General features: G+C 42.4%; 1 protein-coding gene across 1 annotated transcript in view; it reads right to left on the reverse strand.

Annotated features, from left to right (window-relative positions):
- Window positions 1-20,986, reverse strand: part of RAI14 (retinoic acid induced 14) — a gene marked incomplete in the record, with an annotated part of 1,743,343 nt that overhangs the window by 1,069,888 nt on the left and 652,469 nt on the right.

A 20,986-nucleotide genomic window follows, 5' to 3' on the forward strand; every position in this document is an offset into this window, starting at 1 on the left:
ACTGTGATATATTTTGCTCTGTCAAATCTAAGTGTAAACTATACCACATTTATTGTAGCTACCCAGTTAAGTAAGATAAGTAAGCAGACACATATTCCGTTGTTGTATCCATGATTACTTAGTTACAGGCTCATTACTTGTCATTCTTCATAGAAGACTCTTCCTAAAAGAAGGTGTTTTAATTTGGCCAACACTGCCTGCTTAATTGATGGTTAACAAAACACCCTACTGTCTTTAGCTTATGTGTTTTGAACAATGACAGTAGATGGTGAGTCTTATAGGTTCATGGGTTGGTACTAGGTTATCGGACCTAGAGCCTATACAAGCCTAGCCAAAACAATTCCCTGGATATTTCTTCCCACAATATTTACTTTCCTGGGCCCCTGTCTAGCAGGGCGACTGATCTGATCCCAGGGGTGAATTTCCTATCTCCCATCCAATCATCAAGGTTCCTTTTAAAGAGGACCAAGGAGGCGCTCTAGATGACATGTATGGGCAGTCTATTCCAGGGTAATGGGAGTCTCTGGGTCAGGAACCTATCTCTCCATCATGTTTTGTTCATTGTGATGACAAGGTTTAGATCCCTGGAGCATGCGGCTCTGAGGGATTGGGATTTCCTTAAGTGGAGCATGTCCAACAGCTCAGGGTTTATCATGGCCTTGTATGTTAAGCAGAGATCGCCTCTGAGTAGATGATATGCCACAGAGTATAGCTCGGGTATTTTTAGATGGTCAGCATAGGGCATCTGCTTTAGGCCTGTGATTCTTATGTCTTGTGAGGTACAGACCAAACGGGTCATTGTACTCTATAATGGTTCTAATGAGGGATGAGTACAGTGGGACAATGACCTCCTTTTTCCTGGAAGAAAAGCCCTTAGAGATGAGGTGTGCCACATAAAAGGATTTCCTGACTGTTGTGGCAATGTGGTTATCGAAGGTGAGACCACTGTCCACCTGTGTCCCTAAGTCTCTCATCACACTTTCGGTGTTTAGTGTACTGCCACCTATGTAGTAATTCATGGGTACGTGGTTTTTCCCAAAGGAGATAACTATACATTTCTTGGCATTAAGGTTGAGCCCATGGCTCTGGCACCAAGCATCTGTTTCTGTAAGGCCCTTTTGTAGAATATCCACGTCATTTGGGGATTCAATAATGGCTCGCAGTTTGCAGTCATCTGTGAACTTTGTTAGCCAGAGTCCCTTAGTATTGGTCTGTACTTCACAGAAGTAGCTGCCAAACAAGAGTGGTCCCAGGACTGAACCCTGAGGTACTCCACTTGTCACTTCTCTGGAGCTGATTTTGGAGTCGGCTACTTTTACAGTCTGGGTTCTGTCAGTAAGCCAGTTGGCAACCCATCGAGTGACGTAGGGATTTATGCCCAGCTTAGTAAGTTTATCAATGATTCCACAGTGGGGGATGGTGTCGAAGGCCTTGGCGTGGTCCAGATAGGCTGTGTGGACCATCTTACCCTCGTCCACAGCTCTGGCGATTGATTTGAAGAAGTCAATCAGGTTCAGGAGACAAGATCGGCCCTTCACAAACCCAAACTGGGTGGGATCCCATGTTTGAAGGTTGCCAGTGTCTTTCTTTATAAGTTCCATGATAATGCGTTCCATGCCCTTGCAGATCAGGCTCGTCAGACTGATGGGACAGTAGTTCCTGGGATCCAAGGTGGATCCCCACTTGTGGAGTGGGATAACTGTAGCTGTGCTCCACTCAGTGGGCACAAAGCCTGAGGTGAGGCTATGATTAAACATGACACTTAGGTGACATGCCAGTTCATTTTGTAGTTCATGTAGTACACAGCCCCGGGATGTCATCTGGTCCCATGGATGCTGTATTCTTAGCTTTGGAGAGTGCGGTTTCTACCTGTGTGGCCGTGATTACCGGAATTTGGCAATCTTTTGGTGGTATTGAGATAGGCCCTTTAGGGGGTGAGAGGGGGGTGAAGTTGGCACTAAATCGATCTGCCAGGATATTGGCAATAGCCTTGGGATCAGTATATTTAATGTCATTCTATTGCAGCTCTGAGCAGAGCTGAGCATTGCCATTTACATTCTTGACGTAACTATAAAATGCCTTGTGGCTGTCTTTGGAATCTTTGGCAATTTTATTTTCGTAACTAGCTTTGAAGGATTTTATGAGGGATTACAGCTTCTTACTGAGGGCGATAAGGGAGTTTTTTGCATCCTGGGATTTTCCTGTTTTCTGTCTGTTGTATAGTTTGTTTATGGCAGGGGACCACCAGATTAGCTTCCTTTTTTTGGAGGAGAGCGTCTTGGTTCTATTTGGGATGGCACGATTCATGCACTAGTGGATGTGCTCGTACAGTGCCTTAGTGTAGGATTCAGCAGTCAAACTTTCAGCTCCCATCTGCATGGGTGTCATGAAGTTTGTCACTTCTGACTTGAGTAGCATGAAGTTGGCTTTGGAGAAGTTTTTTACGGAGGTTTCCTTACTGGGGGGTGGGGGTGGGATGTGGATGTCAAGGGTGATTAGCTTATGGTCAGACGTGACCAATGAGGGAGTGACCACTGGTGTGGAGTATCTATCTTCCATGTTGGTAATGACCAGGTCTAGGATATTGGAGCCCCTGTTGGAACAATGGATTAGTTGATCCAGGGCATTGGAATTTATGAATTCTAAAAACTGTTGGGAAAAGGTGTTGGTACCAGAGTAGTTTTCCCAGTTAATGGCAGTGTAGTTGAAATCACCCAATATTAGGGTGTTTGGTTGTATCTTAACATTTTCCAGTATGTTTAGAAAGGTGTAGTGAGAATCCTGGGGCATGGTGGGGGATCTGTAGCAAGCTACAATTTGGATTGTAGTCTTATCTAGTTGTTAGTTGCACCTGGAGAATTTCAGATGCATTGTGTTGGGCAACTAGTCTGGCGGTGTGAATATCCTTGGTGAATATGGACACTCCTCCACCCTTAGTGTTTCAGTCTTGGTTTGGTGACCGAAAAGTGTGGTAAGAGTTGTAGCCTGGTATTGCAGGGGTGCTCTCTGGAGCCTTGAACCAGGTCTCAGTTACTGCACAAATATCAATGTTCTCCATTTTTAGGAGTGCCTTGAGAGAGTGCATTTTGAGGTTTAGACTTCTAGCAATGAGTAGCATTATCTTCAGATTTTGCATGCTTGCATCTGTTACGGTGGTGGTTTTGTCCTTTGAACCTTGCCTAAAAAAGGCACTATAGGGGTGGCAAGAGCTTTAGCCAGTAACCTGAATCCCAGGGGCAACAGGTGCAGACCATCTCTGCCCAACATGCATGTAATACATTGTAAACAGTCTCTGTACAGTCTCTTGGACCATTCACTTTATGTTTTATTCCTCGCCTTACCATACTTTCCTAATGCTACCGCTTCTGTAACACATATTTAATGCATTACATTGTCTTACTTTGGTTCTGCGTATCTCTCTTACTTCATTTTAGTCATGTTACTGTATTCTGTAAATAAGTGCTCATTTGAATAATACCTTCTTTTTTCATTATGTACAAATGCACTGGATTGTACTGTTGTACATATAGTCTTTATTTGCATTTTGTGTATTTTCCTACCGACTGTATTTCTGCTGTATTATTTTCATGTTACTGTAACAAGAGAATGACTGAAAAGGGGCCCTGTAGTCCATCTAATCTATCTACTAAATAAATAAAATTTAAAAAGCTGTTGTCAAGCTTCTTAAGTCTTGGCACACTACTATTTCTGACAACAGAAAATGAAAAGATTAAACTCTTCGTCTTTACTTTTATATGAATTCAACCTCCTACACAGGTCTATATTAAATCAGCAAACGCTTAAAATAGCGAACGCTGATTTTTTTTTTCCCCTGGGAAAAAAAATCGCTGTTCCGTGTCTTTGAGATTGTGAGCTTTCGCTTTTAAAGGGTTAATAAATCAGCATTCGCTATTTTAAGAGTTTGCTGATTTAACATAGACTCTTCTACACAGCAGCTATTGCAATGTAAGAATCAGTGATTCTAATGTTCACCTGAGGCTTTCAACTTTGATATGCAATATGTGTAAATCAAAAAATGTTTACTGCAAGATCCTTATGACACTATCTTTCTAAAACGTCTTGGCTGCAGGAAATTTACCCAACAACTTTGTCACACAGCTAATGAAACATAAATAAATCTACCTAGATTTTGTCAAATGACAGTATTAAGATTAACTCATTATATCTGAGTGACGCCTCCAGGTGCATCTGCAGTTAACTCTTACTGACGCCTCTAGGCATCAAATATTGCTTGTTTATATTTGCATCAATGATTCCAAAATCATGCTATGTACAAGGTTTTAAAAGATTTATCTTAAAGCTTACGCAATAGCAAACTCAACTGCATTAATATTTGACCTCTATCTAGCGCAGGTAAATAAATATTAACTGTTGTTTTATGATATTAATTTATACAGATATAATTGTAACATTTTTCTAATTATCTCAACAACCAAGTTACACAGACAGAACTCCTTAGCCTCATATGAAAGCTGTCAGCTAAATGAATAAAATACTGCTGACAGTATGTATGTAACTTGAGTGGTTGCTGAGATATTGTAAGTTGTTTACAAAATATTACAAATGTAATAACTACTATGTTTACTGTGATTTATAAAATTTGGTTTAAGACCTAAACCTAAAGAATACTACCACTATAACACTGATGTGTACTGAAAAGTTTGCCATCCATACTTCTTTAATAATCCTTATGGATTCAGAGACATGAGCATTTGTTTGAAACGTGAGGACATCATTTGATTCTGTGAAAAGGCTTAGGCTCCACCCACTGGAAGTTACAGTCAAACTTCCTGAGTTCCACTGGAGTGAACAAGTTAATACACATTATACAACGACCCCCCATTAACATTCCAAAACGTGCACGCTGACTGGTCAGAGTGCACGTTGTAAATCAGACTTATATTAATGAAAAAAGGTCCGGTCGCCTGGACTTTTTCCATTAGTATAAGTCTTTTTTTACAGCAACGGAGAATGCAAGATCTCCGTTGCTGTTTAAACACTGTCTCGCTATGTTAACATAGCGAGACAGCTTTAAAAAAAGTAACAGAGATCTTGCTTTCTCCGTTGCTTTTTTTAAAGCTGTCTTGCTATGTTAAACTCCTTTAACATAGCGAGACACTTTGTAAGAAGCAACGGAAATCTTGCTTTCTCCGTTGCTTCCACCCACAGCTCTGATGTACTGCGTAAGCATACGCATGCGCAGTACATCAGAATTGCCGCAGAATACAAGACAGCTGTGGAAGGGCAGCAAGGAGGCATTATATAATGCCATTATTTAAGAAAAGTAATTATTTGTTTTCTTTAATGTCATTGTATAATAGCAACAATAACCCACTTCTGGGTGTGGGTAATGCTGGATTTACCCACGGTTGTCTTTGTTTGGCCACTCGGGCTTCGTCCTCGTGACCAAACCACACCAACCGTGGGTAAATCCAGTATTACCCACACCCAGGCATGGGTTATTGCTATAATAATAAAGGAGTTCTGTCCCACTGAATCCCTACCAATAATTTTGTGAAATAGATGAGAAAATGCTAGAAACTTATTGGTGAAATGCTTTAAATTTTTTCTTACTCCAATTTTTCAAAATATTCTCAAAGTCAGTTAATTACTACATTAATTTATATCTTAAGGCAATTTTGTGCTCTGACTGAAAAAAAATCACTTTTCAGGGCACATAAATTACAGCACAACTTTTCCAGCTGTGATATCTTAAGCAATGTAAGCTGAAACTTTTAAAACAAAACTACGTACAATTTTCAGCCTAAGGTTGATGGCAAACACCTGCAATGAAATAACTTCTGCTAAGCATTTCAGAGGTGCAGAAACATTTTTTCTTAGATATATGCTAAAACACTTTTTCAGCCCTAACAGTGGATGTTGCATTTTTTTTCTGCAAAATTACCTTCTAGCAAAGTACAATTTTAGTTAATTTTATGCTTAAATTAGTAGAGGAAGAATAATATACTGAAAATTTGTGGCAGATATACTGACAAACCAAAAATTTGAATATCAATTTAATTTCATGGAAGCAGTCAATGTTACAATCATTCAACATTTTAACCCATTATTGAATGGGGCATGTATTTCAGAGCACTTTGATAATGTTAAGTCTGAAGTAAAACATTCTGCCCCCCCTTTCTACCCCAGGATGCCTCACTTTATATTATGACTGGATACTGGGTAACAGCGTACTGTTGCAGTGAAAGCAGCTTCTATCTCCGATGCTGGGAACTACTGAATAAACAGCAGTCTTGGTACCACAGGCAAGGAAGTAAAGCAGAAATGAGAGGCAGGTAGGCTGTAGTCCTCTTCAGGTAAAAAAGTGAGTGAGATAGGAATGCTGTATCTGTCATCTGCTGAAAGCTGGGTCACTGCTTAGCAGTCCTTTACTGGCACCACCTGTTACTGTCTGCATTTCTTCTGCCTTCGTTACAGCTTTTAGCTCCTTTGGTTCAAATCTACATATAAAAACTACACTGGGACAATGCAAGTGCAACACTGGGAACAGACGTAAAATGCAGGTTTTCTGTGCCCGATCATTTTTGTATGTGACTGCAGCCACAAAGTATGTACAGGATGACTGACTAACACAATCGTTGCCCTGTACAGGTGATAAATTCTACAACACCTCCTGCCCTCACCTGTACCTGGGGGCAGACTTCAGGTCTCTAGCCACTTGATCAAACATTACAGCCAGCTGTTGAACGTAGGCCAATGGCAGTATAAGTGGATGCCTTTCTCTACAGGCACTGGAGAAGTATGCTGTTACCTAGCAATGTCTAATCCAACCTGGGACAACTCATCATATCCAGATGCACCAAAATGGCACTCATTAAAAGTACCCCTTCTCAAAGTAGGAGGAAATCACGTGTTCTGGAAGGCAGAGCAACCTCATACTTAAACATAACAATAAAAGGACCCCACTAATAAGACTGATGGCTCAATTGCAAGATGTCTGTGTCACAGCTCTAGGGTTTAGCATTCAATCTTGATTGTCATTCATTGTCTGTACAGCATCTGTATGTTCTCCTTGTGTCTACATGGGCTTTCCTTCAGCACTCTGGCTTCCTTCTAAAACATGCAGGCTATCCCAGTCTCTGTGGTTCATCAGGTTAAAGTGCAGACAACAACCCAGATGACCAGAGATGGATTAGCAGCTCAAGAAACTAAAAGACTGGGGGGGATGTGTGACTTATGTTGAAGCTCTCATCTGGGAGGGACAGTTGTGGTGGCTCCTCCCTTGTAGTGACCTAGTGCTTCAGGGGAGTGGTGTAGGCTACTCCCCTGACAACAGTCCTCAGAGGTGAGGGATGTGGGTGGGTCCACCCAAGCCAGTGCAGTAGTCCGTATGTGATCTTGTCTATGAGTGGTCATGCATCTGCAACATTGGCAATTCCTCTGTAGTGACACAGAGCCCATGTCACCACCAGAGGAGGGGTAGCCAGTTTAATCTGGCTGCCAGGATAACAACTCTGACTGGCTCTTGCCTAGTGGGGAATGTATAGGCTGGGAATAGTTCTCACCCCATAAGGAACAAATGGGACAACTAATCACAGGGAGTTGATAGGTGGTAGGCAGACAAGCACTGAAAAACAAAAAAAAACATACTGGGTGAATGCCTACACTAATCTGTCCATATTTATATAAAAAAGGTCTGAGAAAGATCAACTCACTTTCCTAGTTAACAATTTATGATCCAAAACTCTTGGGATAATCATCTTGAGAGATCTCAGACTTGCCTGATTTTGCAATACAACATGAAGGCAGTTTTTCTTTGCTCAATACAGCATAAAAGAACATTTTCAGATTTTATCAAAGGTACATTTTATCAGAACATGGAGGAGACACAGAGTTTGAGAAGTGCTTAAATAACTGTAACCTGTAGCCTTTCCTACAAGGGCACAGCATATTTTAGACAAGAATTTAAAGCATTAGAAAAAATAAATTCTTGGTTAACTAGCCTCCACTATTCAGAACTACAAATAAAAACTCCTATGATTACCAAACTTGCACTGCTTCCTAGAAAACATCCCTATATCAAACTACACTTTCAGCAATGTATTCCCATTACGTTATCAACATCGTGTCCTTATAAGCATACATGCTTAAAACATAAAAGAAAAATTCTAACTGTACTGAGGGAGCTCTAGACCACAGACAGTTTTGAGTACATCCAGTCAACAAAAGTCCACTTTAGTGCTGGGGGGCATCCTCCTGACAACCTCCTACTCCATGTTATACTGCTCGTAATAACAAGGTGTGCCTGATGCAGTACTTTGGTTAGAAAGCACAGTTGTGTACACCTACCATAAATGTAGATGTTCGAGTGTCTTCACTGTTGCAGTCATAACTGTAGGGTGCTCCTGCCGGCAGGCAGCCCGAGGTCGGCCAGAATCCCAAAGTCTGGGTCCGGCGTCGGCTGTATAGGCCAGTACCCTGACGTCAGTACGCTTTGGTACATAGCCCTCAGCCGACGCCATCTTCTCCAGCCTTTCTTGCCCCAGATGTCAGAAGTCCCCAGGAAGGCAATACATAAATTTAGGTAAAATGCAATCCAACAAGGAAACACAAATACACCACAAAAAGGAAAAGAGGGGATAGGAGGGAAACCCCGACTGCAACAGTGAAGACACTCGAACATCTACATTTATGGTAGGTGCACACAACTGTACTATGTTCTTTGTGTTTCACTGTTGCAGTCATAACTGTAGGGTGGAATCCCAAAGCAGTGTAAAAGGGAGGAGGCTTTAGCTAGAAGAAGGGAGGCAAGAATGCCCTGCAAGACAGCAGAGGCAAAGCCTGCCCTGGACTTAGAAAACAAGGGAGATTATAGTGCTTGGAAAAAGTATGCACAGAACTCCAAGTGGCAGCTTCCAAGATATCCTTGGTAGGGACTCCTCTGAGGAAAGCTGTAGAAGTGGCAGCTGCTCTAGTAGAGTGACTTCTAATGGTACCTGGAAACTGTTTTGCCATGATGAGTGTAACAAAATCTGATTCCATAAGCTATCCATTTTGAAATAGTTTGTTTAGAAATAGGTTTTCCAAGAGAACTGGAGGCAAAGGAAACAAACAATTGGTTAGACTTTCTGAAATCTTTAGTCTTGTCCAGGTAAAATCGTAACTGTCTGTGCACATCTAATGAATGCAAAATCCTTTCCCTTTGTTTTGAGGATTTGGAAAGAAAGTAGGAAGGTGAATTGTCTGATTTAAAGCCACCCTGGATATCACTTTAGGCATGAAAGTAGGATTGGTCCTCAAGGATACTCTGTCCTGATGGAAAATAAGGTATGGTTCCACAGCCATGAGAGCTTGCAACTCTGAGACCCTTCTGGCAGAGGTCAATGCTAACAAAAGAACAGTCTTCCAGGATAGAAACTTAATATCTGAAGATGCAGCAGGCTCAAAAGGAGGCAAAGTAAGTTTTTCTAAAACATAATTAAGATCCCAGGCAGGGACAGGAGGTTTCCTTGGAGGTCTCAAATTTTAGCCCCTCTCAAGAACTGCTTCACCAAAGGATGAGAAAAAACAGGAGGATCAGCACTGAAATGTGCAGAGATAGCAGAAGCATGAATCTTAATGGAAGAAAAGGAAAGTCCTTTAGATAAAAGTTCCGAAAGGTAAAGCAAAATAGAAGAGAGATCAGGTACCTGAGGATCAGAACCTCGGTCCTGCATCCAAATACAAAACCTCTTCCATTTAGAGGCATAAGATTTCCTAGTGCTGGCCTTCTAGCTTCCAAAAGAACATCCAAAACTTGTTTGGGAAGACTAGAAGGAATCAAACTCCTTTGAAGAGCCAAGCTGCCAGGCAAAGGGTCTTGAGATTGAATGTGAAGAGTAACTGACCCTGATGCTGGGACAGAAGTGAAGAGGTTCAGTGGGAGAATCCAAGGAGGCCCGAGAACAGGAGCTTTAGGAGTTGGATACCAAAACTGTCGAGGCCAATTTGGAGCAATCAAGATGAGGAACTTGGGCTTGTCCTGTTTTATTTTCAGTAGCACTTTGGGCAGTAGAGGAAGAGGAGGGAAGGCATATGCTGAAAGGCTTCTCCAGCTGAAGGACAGGGCATCCACTTTCCAAGCTGCTTTGTGGAAGGACCTGGTGCAGAATTTTGTCAGCTGATGATTGAGATGGGATGCAAACAGATCTATCTGGGGACATCCCAAAACTGCAGTAATCCTGTTGAACAAGTTGGTGTCTAGCATCCATTCGTGAGGCTCTGAAATGTTTCTGCTCAGGCTGTCTGCTAAGAGATTCTGTTGCCTGGAATGAATTGAGCCTGGAGATGTAGATTCAAATTGAGAGCTGTGTCCCATAAACCCATAGCTAGTCTGCAAAGGGGTAAGAATGTGTTCCCCCTGCTTGTTGATGTACCACATGACCGTGGTGTTGTCCGCTCTTAGCAGAGTTGGCCTGGTTGTAGAAAGTTCTTGAAGGCTAGAAGCATTTATTACTGCCAACATTTCCTTCAGATTGATGTGCCAGTGAAGATGGTCCTTTGTCCAGGTGCCCTGCTGGCAATTGTTTAGAAAGTGTGCTCCCAAGCATAATCCGAGGCGTCCGTGGTGATGATTTGAGTAGGTTGAGGAAGCTGAAAGGTTTTCCTGTGTTTGAAGTGCATGCCCTGGACCACCAGAGGAATTCCTTCTGAAGGCATGGGATCAGAGGAATCAGAATATCCAGACTGTGGTAATGCTGTGACCATACACTTTTCAGATACCATTGAAGTTTCTCATGTGCAGCCTTGCACATGGAATCAACAGAATGCAGGAAGCCATGAATCCCAGAGCCTGCAGGAATTTCCTTGCAGTGAGCTGAGATAGAGTTGCCAAGGTGTTGAAAGTAGAAGCCAGCTGAATTTGTTTTTCTGGAGTGAGGAAGGCGCTTTGTAAGGTTGTATTTAAGAGGGCTCCCAAGAATACCATTTGTTGAGAGGGGATCAAATGTGACTTTTTATGTTCACTGTGAATCCCAGTAGGAGTTCAATAACATTATTACAAAGTCCAGATGTTGAAGCAGAAGATCTTTGCTGTCTGCCTGAATAAGGCAGTCGTCCAAATAGGGGTAAATCTGGATCCCTTGAAGTCTGCAGTAAGCCACTACTGGTGCCAGGCACTTGGTGAAGACTCTGGGCGCAGTAGATAAACCAAAGGGCAATGCAGAGAATTGAAAGTGAGTTAAACCTGCAAGAAACCTGAGGAATCTTCTGCATTCTTGTCTGATTGGGACATGTAAATATGCCTCCTTGAGGTCCAATGTCACCATCCAGACTCCTTGCCCAGCATGGGAATTAGCTGTTGCAGAGTGAGCATCTTGAACTTTGGAATTTCCAAGGAAGGTGTTTAGGATGGAAAGGTCCAGAATAGGTCTCCAATCTTTTGTTTTCTTGGCACCAGAAATAGTCTTGAATAAAACCCTTTTCCCATTTCCGAGAGTGGGACAGGCTCTTGAATAGCTCTCATGGCCAGAAGAGCATCTACTTGAGTTAAGGCCTCTGACCATTGAAGTTTTGGCAGATTTGGCATGCCTCTGAGTCCTTGGCAAAGTGTGAAAGTGGAATTTGTAGCCTCTGTTTATAATGTCCAGGATCCATTTGTCCTTTGTAATATGCCAATTTCTGAAAAAAGAGACAGTTTTCCTCCCAAGGGGCTGCCAGGTGAAGGGGTCCTGGCATGCCCAACTGAGAGAGTCATTGAGTTTGCTTTCTTTGAGATTGGGATCTGTCCTCACCACCTCTAGGTGTAGGAGCTTGCCATTGTCTGATCTGTAAGAGGCCTGGGATTGTCCTCTGCCCCTCGAGTGCCTGTATCTGCCTCTTTGAGGTCTGTCTGTGGCAGGAAAGGACCAGTTTTTAGAGGCCAATTTCTGGAAAATCTAGGAGGCTGAACTTGTAGAAATCTTTCACAGTTTGCATTGATTTAGCCTTTTCCTCCATCTTCCTTAATAACTCCTCAGCCTTAGCACCAAATAGTATTAGCACCAAATAGAACATCTTGTTGAACAGGGGCATCTAATAACTTAGCCTTAACCTGATCAGGCAAACTTTGTTCCTTAAGCCAGGCATGTCTCCTAATAACTGTACCAGAGGCAGCAACTCTGCATGAAGCATCTAGAGCATCAAAACCACATTGTAAGGTATGCTTACCCACTTGTTCAGTAGCATGCAAAACATCCTGAAGTTCCTTATCCTCTGCACAAGCAGGTTGTGAAGCAAGCTTTTGCTTTTCAATTGTGATAACATAAACTGTTGATATTTAAACATATGAAACTGACAGTTTAAAGCCCTTACAGATAAGGTAGCAGAAGTATATACCTTTTTCCCCACCTGTCTAAGGATCTGGAATCCTTCTCAGAGGGAATAGGATTTTTAGCAATGGAGGCCTTAACTCCCTTAGAGCCCTGAGAGATGGTTTCTGGATCAGCAGCATGGCTTTTAAATAGAAATAAGTGTGAGTCAGGAACCCTATAAAATCTATCAGGCTTAACTGGAGCAGGAGGCATGGAATCAGGATTCAAATTAGGCCTCAGTAAAGCATCATCTAGAATGTCCAAGACAGGAGGTATAGCCAAAGGCCTGTGCTGAGGAAGAAGAAGAAATTCCCTAAGCCTCTTCTTGGAATCAGAATAATCCTGTCCTTCCCAGTGGAAATGTTCCCTCATCTCATGCAAAGTTTCCCCAAAAGAGTAATCCTCAGGCGGATAGGCCGAAGGATGGAGTCCTCAGCATCAGAATCTTCATAAGGGAGTAAGAATGTTCCTGATCATGAGGAAGAAACAGAAGATAATGGAGCCTGATCAGAGGAATCCAGAGTAACATCCTGTCTAGGCCTTTGTCTGGAGGGGCTGAGAACCTCTAATAAGAGTAATTAAATCCTCAGCCATTTTAAGCATCTGTTTTAGGCATGGGGCCTGGAGATGGGCAGCTGTGAGCTGGTCTCTTAGACTTAACATGAGTTGCTTTAGACTTAGTGAAAGCCTTGATAGAAAAAGAAGAGGAAGGTCTGAAGACACCTTGAGTGGAGGTGGACCTGTCCACATTCTGAGTTTCAACTCTGACAGTAGCCCGGTATCTGTAGTCGGGTGTGGGTCGAGGAGCCTTGATGGCTACAGGAGTCCACACCGCCAAAGGCAGGTGGCGGTAGGCAGGGGCTGCAAAGCGCCTCACTGAGAACCGGACCACGTAGCCGGCTTTGGCTGGTGTCGGTAGAGTCCTGTTTGGACCTCGCGTGTCTGTCCTTGTCTTTTCATTTTTAGACAAAACCGGTCGGAGTATCCGGCGACATTCTATAGTTAAATGCTTTTCCAAAATAATTTAAAGCCCAACTCGCCGCGCTTAATAGTGCGTTTGTTGAATGTAGCACAGAAGCGACAGGCAGAGACCTCGTGGTCTGGGCCTAAACAAGGTATACAGAGGGAATGGAAATCTTTATGAGGTATTTGTTTCCCACAAGAAATACAATTATTAACTTTGTCTGACATCTGAGGAACAAGAAAAGATTCCCCAACTGGGTACTTAGCTTTGAGAAGAGAAGTAAGAACTTCGGACCGATTTCCAAATTGTTTGTAATCTCAGGAGCTGGCCAACCAATGACTTGCAAACTGCTTCTGCTTCGCACTGCGGCAAGAAAGACTGAAGAAAATGGCGTCGGCTGGTTCCTTTATACCCTGTCGCACTGACGCCAGGAAGTACTGGCACAACTGACGCTGGACCTAGACTTTGGAATTCGCCCGACCGAGGACCCGCCTGATGGCAGGATAACCCATCTGTGAGGACTGCAGCTGTATGCACAATGAACATCAGATTTGTGAGAATTTTACCAAAAAAAAAACATCTGGGCAAATCAGAGTTCCCAGGACATAGAGGAATACAATCAATTTCTGCACTGCATCCTGATCCCCTGACCAACAATATTCTTTCATCCACACAACATGACTTTCGACCTAACCATAAGACCACTACAGCCATGCTTATTTTTCTCAACACTTTTTGTCAGGAACAAAGTTTAAAGAAACTTGTCTCATCAATATTCCTTGACTTTTCCAAAGCTTTCAATACTGCCTCTCACTCAGAACCCCGCTCTCTTTCCTCCCTTGGTTTACTAGCTACCTTTCTAAATGCACACAAGCAGTTAAATGGAAATGAGCCTTATCCACATACATTCTAGTATCTAATTGAGTACTCCAAGGATCCAGCTATGGACATTTCCTGTTTAACCTGCTCACTGGTGATCGGGCTTTGGCTTATCACATGCTACTCTTATCCGATATGTCGACAATGTCATCCCTCCTCTTCCCATTACAAACTAGAACCCAAGACTCATTTCCTATGTCGAAACTTCGGGTACTCATTCTTGTCTGCTCCTAAACCCTAATAAAGTCAAAGCCGTACTGCTCATCCCAAGGTCATACTCAGACAAAAATATAATCTTTCTAGAACTCTCCTTTCAAAATATCCAGCTAGAAATAGTCTTGGAAACTAAGCTAACCTAAACCAAACTATTATGCATCATCAAATTCAATCAACCCTCGTTTTATAGTCATATCTAAAATGCAGTAAAAAAACACTCATAAGTCAGGCCTTTACACAACAGCTAATTTTCTTACTGTTGTTGTTGTGTCTTTCGGCTTTTCCCGGTTAGGGGTCGCGACAGCAGAACTCCAGTCTGCTAACGATTGGCAGTTGATTTTTACGTACCGAGTTGCCAGCCCTGACGCACAACCTTCAACTAATCTTCTTACTGTACACACTCTTAAAACCACTGCCACTTCCTATATGCAATCAGATCTACTGTACGCCTCTCCTATCTTCAAAAAATATTAACCTATCACCTGTAAATCAGAACAATGCTGTAACAAAATCAACAAATTCAACACATCACTGACTAGCCATCAAAAAGTTAAACTGGATGGAATTCAAAGATTTCCCCTCTTTTTCACAATTAAGAATGGCTTGCAGCATTGTCTTCCTTGTAGATTGATGCCCTGCTCTTATTTCTTTACTGCTATGGTACTCCCCTCCAGGACTAGTACAATTTGCAGATATGAACCTTATTGAGGTAATAAAAAATCTAATGCCACCTCTGCTGACTATTTATACGCCACTTACATAGCTGTAGCAAACAAGTGGAGCACACTCATAATCACAAATAGGCAAACATCTTCCCCCAACAAAATGAATTCCTACTAAACTTACGGCTCTGTCCTGTGCCTGCACACCAGGAGAAAACTCACCCCCCAAAAATATTCCTACAACCACACTTATCCATCTCATGCTATCGTTTCTATAAATTCTTCACTAACTCTTCTGCCAGCCACACATTCATATCAATTCTTCATTACTCCTGCTATTCCTTATGTACCTCTTTCACAATCCCTCTTTTAAATCTAGCTACTAATACCTTTCATAAGTCCTTCTCTCTTTCACCACTTAATTAATACTGTTCTGCCAATTAACAACTACTATGTCTCTTTCCTCATTCTCTTTTCATTACTTGCCTCACAATCTACCCATGCATTTCATCTGTCGTTTTACTTATGTTTAACGTCTCTCACTAATTAAGCCTTATGCTGCTGAATATAATTACTTTTCCTTTGTCTTCACCATTGTACAAAAATTTGTTTGAACATTCTTTACTAAGTTAACTACTTGTACTCAGTGTAGGTATACTTCTAGTTATGGTAACTCCTCATATTCAATGGAGGTATACTACCAGTATACTACTAATTATGGTAGCTACTCATATTCAGTGGAGATACATTGCTAATTATGGTAACTACTCATATTCAGTGGAGGTATATTACTAATTATGGTAACTACTTATATTCAGTGTAGGTATACTACTAATTTGAACTTTTTAATTATGGTAACTGCTTAAATTTAATGGAGCCTTTCTCCTTGGCCACTGCTGAAAAGAGATATTTCATAGGGCAGTCCAACTATCCCAGTAAACAAACACAATAAAATAAAACAAAAATAAAACAATATATACTTTTTCCAAGTAAACTCTTGTACAGACACAGTACACCTATAAGTATATCTTTCCTAACCACAAATGCCTTTTCTCTGAGGTCTAAATAATCACTTACCACTTACACTTACTTATTACCGGCATTTGGCAATCTTCCGTTATTGAGATGGGCCATTTAGGGAGTGAGAGGGGGGGTGAAGTTGGCACTGAATCGATCTGCCAGGATATTGGCAATATCCTTGGGATCAGTATATTTAATGCCTTTCTGTTTTAGCACAGAGCAGATCTGAGCATTGCCATTTAGATTCTTGACATAGTTATAGAATGCCTTGTGGTTGTCTTTGGAATCTTTGGCAATTTTATTTTCGCAACTAGCTTTGGAGGATTTTATGAGGAATCTCAGTTTCTTGCTGAGGCTGGTAAAGGAGTTATTTGCATCCTGGGATTTTCCTCTTTTCTGCAACAGTTTCTTCCTTTTGTTGTAAAGTTTGTTTAGACCACCAGATTGACTTCCTTTTTTTGGATGAGAGCATCTGGTTCTATTTGGGATGGCATGATTCATGCATGAGTGGATGTGTCCATACAATGCCTTAGTGTAGGATTCAGCAGTTGAACTTTCAGTTCCCGTCTGCATGGGTGTCATGAAGTTTGTCACTTCTGACTTAAGTAGTATGAGGTTGGCTTTGGAGAAGTTTTTTATGGAGGTTTCCTTACTGGGGGTGGGGGTGGGATGTGGATGTTAAGGGTGATTAGCTTATGGTCAGAGCTGACTAACGAGGGGGTGACCATAGGAGTGGAGCATCGATTTCCCATGTTGGTAATGACCAGGTCTGGGATACTGGAGCCCCTGGTGGGACTATGAATTAGTTGATCCAGGGTGTTGGAATTTATGAATTCCAAGAACCGTTGGGCAAAGGTGTTGGTACATGAGTAGATTTCCCAGTTAATGGCAGGGTAGTTAAAATCACCCAGTATTAGGGTGTTTGGTTGTCTCTTAATATTTTCCAGTATGTTTAGAAAGGTGTAATGAGATTCTTGGGGTATGGTGGGGGAACTGTAGCAAGCTACAATTTGGATTGCAGTCTTACCTAGTGTTAGTTGCACCTGGAGAATTTCAGACACATTGTGTTGGGCAACTAGCCTGGTGGTGTGAATATCCTTGGTGAATACTGACACTCCTCCACCTTTAGTGTTTCGGTCCTGGTTTGGTGGCCGAAAAGTGTGGTAAGAGTTGTAGCCTGGTATTGCAGGGGTGCTTCTCTGGAGCCTTGAACCAGGTCTCAGTTACTGCACAGATATTGATGTTCTCCATTTTTAGGAGTGCCTCGAGAGAGTGCATTTTAAGGTTTAGACTTCCAGCACTGAGTAGCATTACCTTCAGATTTTGCATGCTTGTACCTGTTATGGTGGTGGTTTTGTCCTTTGAACTTTGTCTAAAAAAGGCACTATAGGGGTGGCAAGAACCTTAGCCAGTAACCTGAATCCCAGGGGCGACAGGTGCAGACCATCACTGGCAAAGAGATTTTCATTGTGGCTGGTCCTTTAGAGAACATTTTAACCTTTGAGAGTACTCATATCTGTTTGGTGACTCTGTGGCTACCCCTAAAAGCCTTACTGCTTAGTTCACACACTATTATTTGTATAAATATTAATTTCACTCGGTATAATTGGGTATCCTTGTAAGAGCCTTAGAGTAGCTGGCTTTGGAGTGTCTGGTAGCAGTAACTACGTTATGGTCTGGGCAGAAGGGGGCATAGCTAGTAAATCTGTGTCGGCCTTTCCCAGTTGTGTGTGTGTGTGAAAATCAAATTTCAAAGAGTCTGTGTGTCAGCTGCTTGGAGCAGGGACATGAAACACTGGGTTTCACACAGAGGGTGCTGGAGGACTTCGCTTGGACACTCAGCTGAGGACTCAACTCTATAGCTGTGCCAGTGGGGAGTCTTATTTGAGACTTTGAGGGAAACAGAGAGAGAAATCCAGACCCCGGTCTGAGTGTGTTCCCTTTTCTCTCTTAAGGGGAAACTGTGCTTGATGCAGAGAGCTGCATCTGGAAATACTGTGTGTATCTATTTTTTTCCAAGTGAACGTCCCTCTCCCATGTCAGTGGTGAAGATTCAGGCTCCTTGATTACTAACCTAAAGAGGGGACATCACAAGCATTTCTCCCAGGCCTCCACTGAAAATAGGCTATGTCCTAGTTGGACTTTCCTGGTCAACAAATGTGAGATAAAAAAAAAATTAAAATAATAATAATAATAAAACAAGAGAAGACAAATCCTCAAAAATGCAAAAAAGCAGCCCGAGTCATTAAATGCACCAGTTTTCCTTTTGTGGTGGAAAATAACTACAGAAGTAGGAAAATGTGAGACATTGTAAGATGAGGGGAGGGATGATAAACATCAGCTGTGGTAAATGTCCCACATGGCCTGTAGCTGGACCACTACATTAGGTTCAGACACAGGTTTACAGATTCTTACTAAGGTTATGGCCAAGGAAACGAGTGAGAAATTCAGCAATATCACTCAGTACTGGTGGAAGATGAAATGTCCCCTTTTAGTTTAGTTTCTCGACATATCCCATGTGACAATCTCTAAACTTCATCAAGTCACCCAGACAGGTTTGAAAGGTTGTCAGGAAGGATTCTGCTTGATTTGTAAGGGAGCCAATTCAGGAAAGGAGGAATACATTGGATTAGGTACCCAAAGCACCATCTGGTGTTGCTGGATTATATTACTGGTCTAGGTTTTTGGAGCAGGTATTTGCTTTATCAGATATATACATATATGTATGTGTGCATACACACACACATATAGGTTCATAGGTTCATAGGCAGGTACTAGGCTACCTGCCCAAAGGCATTTATAAGCCTAGCCGGAATGTGTTGGCTTTCGCCACCCCCTTAGATTATTAGTTCCCTGTGCCTCTGTCAAGTAGAGCCATTGAAGGGATCCCTTGCGTAAACTTTCTGTTTCCCATCCACTCGTCAAGGTTTCTCTTGAAGAGGGTTAGCAAGGAGCTCTGCCTAATGTAGATTAGAATCTTGTTCCACAGTATGGAAAGACTCTGGGACAGGAATCTATCCCTCCAGCATGTCCTATTTATTGTTGTGGTGAGGTTTAGATCCTGGGAGCCATTGAGGGGATATGGTTTTCTTTAGGTGGAGCATGTCCATCAATTCTGGGTTGGACATGGCCTTTTATGTCAGGCAGAGATCACCTCTGAGTAGGCTGTATGCAACCAAGTATAGCTGGAGTTTCTTCAATCGAGTTTCTTCAATTGAGCTGCATAAGGCATCTGCTTGAGGTCAGTGATGATCCTCTTGGTGAGGTAATTTTGTGGTCTTTCCAGTTGTTGCAGGTGTCTTGTAAGGTACATCCCAAATGGGGCATTGTACTCTATGATGGGTCTGATGAGTGATGTATAGAGGGGCCCAATGACCTCTTTCGATCTGGATGCAAACCCTTTTGTGATTAGGTGGGCTACATAGAAGGATTTTCTAACCACTTTGGCAATGTGATTATCAAAGGAGAGGTTACTATCTACTTTGGTCCCCAGATCCCTTATTACGTCTTCCGTAATTAGGGGGCTACCACCTATGAGGAAGTTTGTGGGTACTTTGTTTTTTCCAAAGGGGATGGACTATGCACTTTTTGGCATTTAGCTTGAGGCCATGATTTTTGACACCAGGTATCTGTCTCAGTGAGACCCTTTTGGAGGATGTCCATGTCAGCCGAAGAGTCAATTATAGCCCCTATTTTGCAGTCGTCTGCAAACTTGGTCAGCCATAGTCCTCCTGTGCTTGCCTGTACCTCTGAGAAGTATATGCCAAACAGGAGGGGTCCTAGGACTGAGCCGTGGGGAACGCCATTTGTAACCGGTTTAGAGTCAGACCTAGCTCCCACAACTCTTACCATGTGGGTTCTGTCCATGAGCCAGTTTGCAACCCATCTCGTGACGTAGGGGTTTATGTTCAGGCTGGTGAGCTTGTCAATAACACCTGAGTGGGGAATGTTGTCGAAGGTCTTTGCAAGGTCTAGGTAGGCTGTATGGACCATCTTTCCCAATTCTATAGCCTTGGTAACTGTCTCAAAGATGTCCACCAGGTTTAGGAGGCATGATCTGCCCTTAACAAAGCCGAACTGGGTAGGGTCCAGTGTTTGGAGGTTTCCAATGTTTCTGTTAATGAGATCCATGATGATGCGCTCCATAGCTTTGCAGTCCAAGCTAGTCAGGCTTATAGGGCGATAGTTCCCGGGGTCCGTTGTGGCTTCATCTTTGTGGAGTGGAATAACCGTTGCTGTGCACCACTCTGTGGGCATGTAGCCTGTGGAGAGGCTAGTGTGTTTAGGTGAGGTTAGTTCATCTTTGAGCTTGTGTAGGATGCAGCCTGGGACACTGTCCGGTCCAATTGATGCTGTGTTTTTGGCTTTGGAGAGGGCGGTTTTAACCTGAGTGTCTGTGATTTCAGGGGCACTAGATTCTTCTGGTACAGTTAAGGGCCCTTTTGGGGGTGAGAAGGGGGTGACCTGACATACATATATCTAGGCTTACTATCAAAAGGTGATCTGACTTTGTTCAATTTACGTTAGTCCGAATCCCCAATTTGATAGTATTGAAAGAACAAAAAAAATGCTGAAATGTACAACAGCAAATGTCCCCTTTTAGTTTAGTTTCTCGACATATCCCATGTGACAATCTCTAAACTTCATCAAGTCACCCAGACAGGTTTGAAAGGTTGTCAGGAAGGATTCTGCTTGAATCTATAGTGGGAATCGGGAAATGTACCCTTTCCCTCACTGTAGTGTGATCTCAGTGTTTGTATATACAAGTAGGAGGAGGTGTAGGGAGTTGCAAAAACATTCTTTACTGTGTTTTACAGGACACTGCACCTTGTGGAAGTGTGGAAAATGTTCTAAAAATGTCAAATTCAACATTCTCCACTTGTTTTGCAGTCGTTCTTTTGTTTTTCACTTCTTTAGTTTGGGAATACAATAAC

This window comes from Protopterus annectens, chromosome 1.part0 (genome assembly GCF_019279795.1).
Source record: "Protopterus annectens isolate FY-2018-M chromosome 1.part0, PAN1.0, whole genome shotgun sequence".
Lineage (NCBI taxonomy): Eukaryota > Metazoa > Chordata > Ceratodontiformes > Protopteridae > Protopterus > Protopterus annectens.